This window comes from Meles meles, chromosome 3, assembly GCF_922984935.1.
Source record: "Meles meles chromosome 3, mMelMel3.1 paternal haplotype, whole genome shotgun sequence".
NCBI lineage: Eukaryota > Metazoa > Chordata > Mammalia > Carnivora > Mustelidae > Meles > Meles meles.
Window position 1 is genome coordinate 21410403 of NC_060068.1, and position 6857 is coordinate 21417259.

A 6857-nucleotide genomic window follows, 5' to 3' on the forward strand; every position below is an offset into this window, starting at 1 on the left:
TTCAACATCCACAAATCAAACAATATGATACAATATATTAATAAAACAAAGAATAAGAACCATATGATACTCTCAATAGATGCTGAAAAAGCATTTGAAAAGTACAGCATCCCTTCCTGATAAAAACTCTTCAAAGTGTAGGGATAGAGGACACATACCTCAGTATCATCAAAGTCATCTATGAAAAACCCACCGTAAATATCATTCTCAATGGAAAACAAAACAAAATAAAAAACTGAGAGCTTTTCTGCTAAGGTCAGGAACACGGCAAGGATGTCCATTGTCATGACTGCTATTCAACATAGTCCTAGAAGTCCTAGCCTCTGCAATCAGACAACAAAAAGAAATTAAAGGCATCCAAATCAGCAAAGAAGAAATCAAACTATCACTCTTTGCAGATGATACAATACTATATGTGGAAAACCCAAAACACTCCACTCCAAATTTGCTAGAACTTGTGCAGGAATTCAGTAAAGTGTCAGGATATAAAATCAATGCACAGAAAGCAGTTGCATTTCTTTACACCAAAAACAGGACACAAGAAAGAGAAATTAAGGAGTCAATCCCATTTAAAATTGCACTCACAGCTTTGTAGTCAAAACTATAAGATACCTAGGAATAAAGCTAACCAAAGAGGCAAAGAATCTATACTTAGAAAACTACAAAGTACTCATAAAGAAATTAAGGAAGACACAAAGTAATGAAAAAATGTTTCATGCTCATGGATTGGTAGAACAAATATAGTGAAAATGTCTATGCTACCTAAAGCAATCTACACATTTAATGCAATACTACCAAAATTCCATCCATTTTTTTCAAAGAAATGGAACAAATAATTCTAAAATTTATATGGAATCAGAAAAGACCTCCAATAGCCAGAGGAATTTTGAAGTTCTTAAAAAGGTAAAAGTAAAATTACCATATACTTTGACAATCCCACTTCTGGATATATGCCCAAAGGAAATAAATTATTTGAAATCAAATTTGAAGCTACACTTTATTCTTATAATCATTATTGCAGCATGATTCATAATAGATAAAATATGGAAATTAATTTTATATATTCATTGGCAAATAAATGAAAAAATGAAATAACAGCAACTTGGATGAACCTGGAGAACATTAAGAGAAGTGAAATAAGCCAGACACAGAAAGATAAGCAACTTATAACTACAACTGTATATGAAATTTAATAGTCAATCTTTAGAAGTAAAGAGTAGAATGGCAATTGTCAGTGACCAGAGGGAGGGAGAAAAGGGAAGATGTGGGTTAAATGCTACGTTCCCAGGATACATGTTAAATAAGTTCTATTTACAGCAATTTATATATAGTTAACCACATTGTATATTTAAAATGTCCTGTTACTATAGATCTCACCAGTTGGTAGTATTCCTACACACACACACACACACACACACACACACACACACACACAAAAGCTAAATGAATTGGCAGATATGCACTTTGTAGTGATTATTGTGAAGTGTAAGTATCTTAAATGAAGCTGTGCACCTTAAATATAAAATTATCTATATATATTTATATATATATATAAAATATAGAAAACTTTGTCAATTATACCTAAACAAATATGAAGAAAAAATGAAAAAATATGACAAGACTGAATGGGATAATTTATATAGATATGTCAAATCTGAGTTGCATGAATGACCCAGACACAGTAGCTGTGATATTTTTTTACCATCTTCACCATTGCCACTAAAATCAACATAGTGACCATCATACATTTTTATCCATTCACTTGTCTTCCTTGGATTGCTCAGGGACATTGTTCCAAAAAAGTTTCAAAACACTCATTGATTTTCACACAGCATCCTACTTTGGTATCACAGATGTAACTATTACTGCACTGGGAAATTAGTGACAGACAAAGAAAATTTTAATTTATTTATATTTTAAAGTTAACTTTTTTAAAAAAAGATTGTATGTATTTATTTCACAGAAAGCACAAGGAAAGGGAGCAAGAGAGGGAGAATCAGGCACCCCGCCAATCAAGGAGCCAGATGCAGGGCCCACTGTCAGGACCCTGGGATCATGAGCTGAGCCAAAGCAGAAGTTTAACGGACTTAGCCACCCAGGTGCCCCAAAGACATTTTTCTTTTAATGTCATAGTTAAACACAGAAAGCAGTACAACTGGGCAAAATTTGTGTTAAAAAAAATAATCCTATACCCCTTTGGACCCACCTACTTCCTCCTTATATGGGCATGTCCATAGATTGACAAAGGAAAGTTTACATTTTTTTTAAAGATTATTTTTAAAGATTTCTAAAGATTTTTTAAAAGATTATTTATTTATTTATTTGACAGAGAGATCACAAGTAGACAGAGAGGCAGGAGGAAGTAGGCTCCCCACTGAGCAGAGAGCCCAATGTGGGGCTCAATCCCAGGACCCTGAGATCATGACCTGAGCCTAAGGCAGAGGCTTAACCCACTGAGCCACCCAGGTGCCCTAAAAGTTTACATTTTTGAATACAGATGCAAAGTAGGCAAAAAACATTAACATTGATGCAAAAAATAAAAACAAAAGAAAATCAAGGCAGAGGAAGCTTAACCTGTTGGAATGGTAGTAACAGAGTGATTTGAGATGGGATCTGTGGGGAAGGAGGGGGAATCAAATTTGCTGCTTAAAAAAAGGTTAAAAAAAAAAGACATCTTTACAATCAATCCCTGGCTGTAGACAATTCTCCAAAACCAGTACCTGGCACCCCTGCAACAAGAAAATGGGTAGAAGAGTCCTTGGATTATTTTAACAATATGGCCATTTTCTTCTATGCCTCCACTGGGGGTGGGGGTTGGGTTCTGGACTACACTGAAGCTAGGCCTTCTGTAAGGGGCTGTGGCAGACTGACCAGGCAGACCTGTCCCCCCTCTTCCTGGGTCTGGGCCTCCTTCTGGTTGACCCTGCATCCCCCTCCTGCCCCCAAATCCAAGGAAGAAGTAGGAAATACTTATTTTCTACCACCACTGTTAATGATTTGCACTCTTCTAGACCTTATTCCTTAAGTTTCATGCTAGCCCATGGAATTCCTACCCAGTATGACTCAACTCTGTCCTTACAAACACCCTCATTTAATTCCTGTCCAGAGAGCACATTTATGAACTACCCCCTAAACACTTTCTATTGTAAACAGTACAGCTCTGCTCACTAAAACTCCAGTTAAAATATTGTTTCCAGGGGGCGCCTGGGTGGCTCAGTGGTTTAAGCTGCTGCCTTCAACTCAGATCATGATCTCGGGGTCCTGGGATCGAGTCCTGCATTGGGTTCTCTGCTCGGCAGGGAGCCTGCTTCCCTCTCACTCTCTCTGTCTGCCTCTCTGCCTACTTGTGATCTCTCTCTGTCAAATAAATAAATAAAATCTTTAAAAAATATATTGTTTCCAAATTTGACTAACTCTTTCATAGATGACATCACTCATTTGCTTAACTAACAACCTGAAAATGGGAACGATTTCCGTCTGGTCAATAATCCACAATGCCAGAGAATTCACCCAATAGGACCAATAGTCATGTCCTATGCATGCCTGAAGTCAGCTCTATTTCTTCAAAATAAAGTTTAGGCTACAAAGCCTTCTTTATTTAGTTGCAATCTCCCCCATCTGTAGGGGGTCCCTTACTGCCTCTGGACTCAAAATATGTTTCCTTTCCTCAATGGATAATATGTCCATTTCAAATTCAATTATTTTTCTAAAAATCCCTTTGTTCAGACAAATTGTAACATTTTCCAGTCTATTTGCATTCATATATTTACTATTTATTTTGTCAGAGAGAATCATTATTATTTTAAAGTGACCATATTTACATGAATATAGTATCACTTAGTGTAGATCTTCATTTGATTTACCATAAGTTGAGAAAAGAAATACACTGGTGCTTGTAGATAATATCAACCATTGATTAAAATGTCAATTCCAGAGACAAGATATTAGAAGCTCAGAAGATGGTGGGGAAGTAGGAGGAGGCACTGTTTCAACCTGTACCCTAAAGTGAGCTGATTACCTACCAAAGAATTCCGATCACCCATGAAATCAACCTGAGATCAGAATTACACACGTCTGGATCTCTACAGGAGCAGAAGACGCCAGTGGCAGGTAAAGCAGAGTGGGAACATCGGACTGATATCCGAAGATAAACAAAAGGGGGAGGGAGCCACCAGAGGCAACTGATTGGAAAGTAATACCCAATATGAGAGTGCCCTGCGTCTGGGGACCAGCATTTGCTTGGAGTATGGTTGAAAGCACTCAAAAAAAAAAAAAAAAAAAAGAAAAAAAGAAAAAGAAAAAAAGCAAAGCATGGCGGGGGGAAATTATGGGAATTGGGGAGGTTAGGGACAGGGGCTTAAGTCCCTGGACCCAGGACAGCCTCCACTGGCACTGAGCCAGAGAGAGTGCTGTGGAGAAACCAGGTCTTGGTTCCTGAGCCCCCAGCGCGTCCGAGAACGCATGGGGTCCGACTCCCCAGAGGGGCTGGGAGCCTGGCCAGATGGCATTCCTGAAATGTGTGCATCCCACACCCTCCCTTGGGAGAGGTGCGCAAGGGTGCTAGCCGGGAGCTCTGGCATCCTGAAAAACCAGGCATTCCCAGCCTGGGCCAACAGGAAAATCTCAGTGTGAAATCGCTGCTTGGAACCACTCTGGTGGTCTGGAGCTGCCCAGACAGCCACCGCTGCCGTGGGATTGGGTACAATGAAGAGATCCTGCATCCACAGGGACCTAGAATCAGAACCTACTCTGCCAGCAGCTCTGCAGAGCATTCTGAGACTTCTCTCTGAGAGGGAGGTCTGGGTGCAGTTAGCTTTCCTCTAAACCAACAAAAACCATCAAAAGCTGTCAAGGCAAGAGAAAACAGATGAAAGAACATAAAAACCTCCAGAGAACAAAAGCCTGGAAAAAAAAAAATGGTTTCCTCAGCACCCACCCACTTTAGGAGTGTGGGAGGATCTAACTCAGGGAACATCATTGTCTGAAAACCCACGTGGCAGGCCCCTCCCCCAGAAAACCAACCCGGAAGGAAGGAAAAAAATAAAAGAGGACAAGAGAACAACCACCACTACTTCATAAATACAACTTTTATTTTAAACTCTTTACCACTATTCTGGTTCTTTTTTTTTTTTTAATTTTTAACCTATTTTTTAACCTATTTACCAACACAGTGAGATGTCTAGTACATCAAATCCCTTAATAACTTTCTAATCTGAACTTTTTTATACATACACCCATTTTTTTTTTTTTGCTTTTTCTATTTTTTCTTTTAGGGAGGGTGTGGGGCCCGTCCATTTCAGGAATGCTGTGTGGCGAGTCTCCCAGCCCCTCATGGGAGCCGGACCCATGCGTTTTTGGGTGCGCTGGTGGCTCAGGGACCAAGACCTGGTTTCTCTGCCCCACTCTTTCTGGCTCAGCGCCAGGGGAAGCTGTCCTGGTTCCGGGGACTTAAGCCTCTGTCCCTAACTTCCCCGATTCCCACAATATCCCCCCGTGATCCTTTGCTCTTTTTTTTTTTTTTTTTTTGAGTACTTTCATCCAGATTCCAAGCTAATGCTGGTCCCCAGATGCAGGCCACTCTTGTATTGGGGTATTACTTTCCAATTGGTCGCCTCTGGTGGCTCCCTCCCCCTTTTGTTTATCTTCCGATATCAGTTCGATGTTCCCACTCTGCTTTACCTGCCCACTGGCATCTTCTGCTCCTGCAGAGATCCACACATGTTTAATTCTGATCTCAGGCTGATTTCATGGGTGATCAGAGGTCTTTGGTAGGTAATCAGCTCTCTTTAGGGTACAGGTTGAAAAGGCACCTCCTTCTACTTCCCCACCATCTTGACTCCCCCCCAGCTTTGGTTTTCTTGTGCAACAATGCCCTGGCTATTTGGGATCCTTTATGGCTACATGCAAATTTTAGAATTGTTTATTTTAAGACTGTGAATAATTTTGAGGGTATTTTGATAGGGATTGCATTGATTGTGTAGATTGCTCTGGACAGTATATGCATTTTTACAATCTTAATTCTTCCAATCCAGGAGCATTGAATGACTTTCCATCTCTTTGCATCTTCCTCAATGTCCTTCCTCAGTGTTCCTTAGTTTATACTGTAGATATCATTAACCTATTTGATTAAGTTTATTCCTAGGTGTCTTATGGGTTTGGGTGCTATGGTTAAGGGAATTGACACCTGAATTTCTCTTTCTCCATTCCCATTATTAGAGTATAGAAAAGCAAGAGAATTTTGTGCTTTGATTTTGGAATCCTGCACGTTGCTGAATTCCTGTATGAGTTCAATTTAGGGGTGGCGTCTTTTCTGTTTTCATATAAAGTATATTGTCACATGCAAAGAGAGATGATTTGACTACTTCTATGACAACTTGAATGCCTTTTACATGTTATTGTCCAAATGCTGAGGCTAGGACTTCTAATGTTGTGTTCAATAAAGTGGTAAGAGTGGGCTTCCCTGTCATGCTCCTGAACTTAAGGGAAGAACTGTCAGTTTTTCCCCATTGAGAATGATATTTGCTGTGGCCTCTTCATAGATTGATTTTATAATATGAGATATGTTCCCTCTATCCCTCTATTTTGAGGAGTTTTAATAATGAGAGGATGTTGCATTTTGCCAAATGCTTTTTATGCATCAAATGAGAGGATGTTATGGTCCTTGTCTTTCTTTTGTTTATATGACTAATCACATCACTTGATTTGTGAATATTGAACCTCCCTTATATCCCAGAAATGAAACTCACCTGATGGTGGTGAATACCCTTTTAATGTACCTTGGAATCCTACCAGCTTGTATCTTGTTTAATATTTTTTATTAGGTCCCACTAGGTTTATTCATCTATAATTCTTTTTCA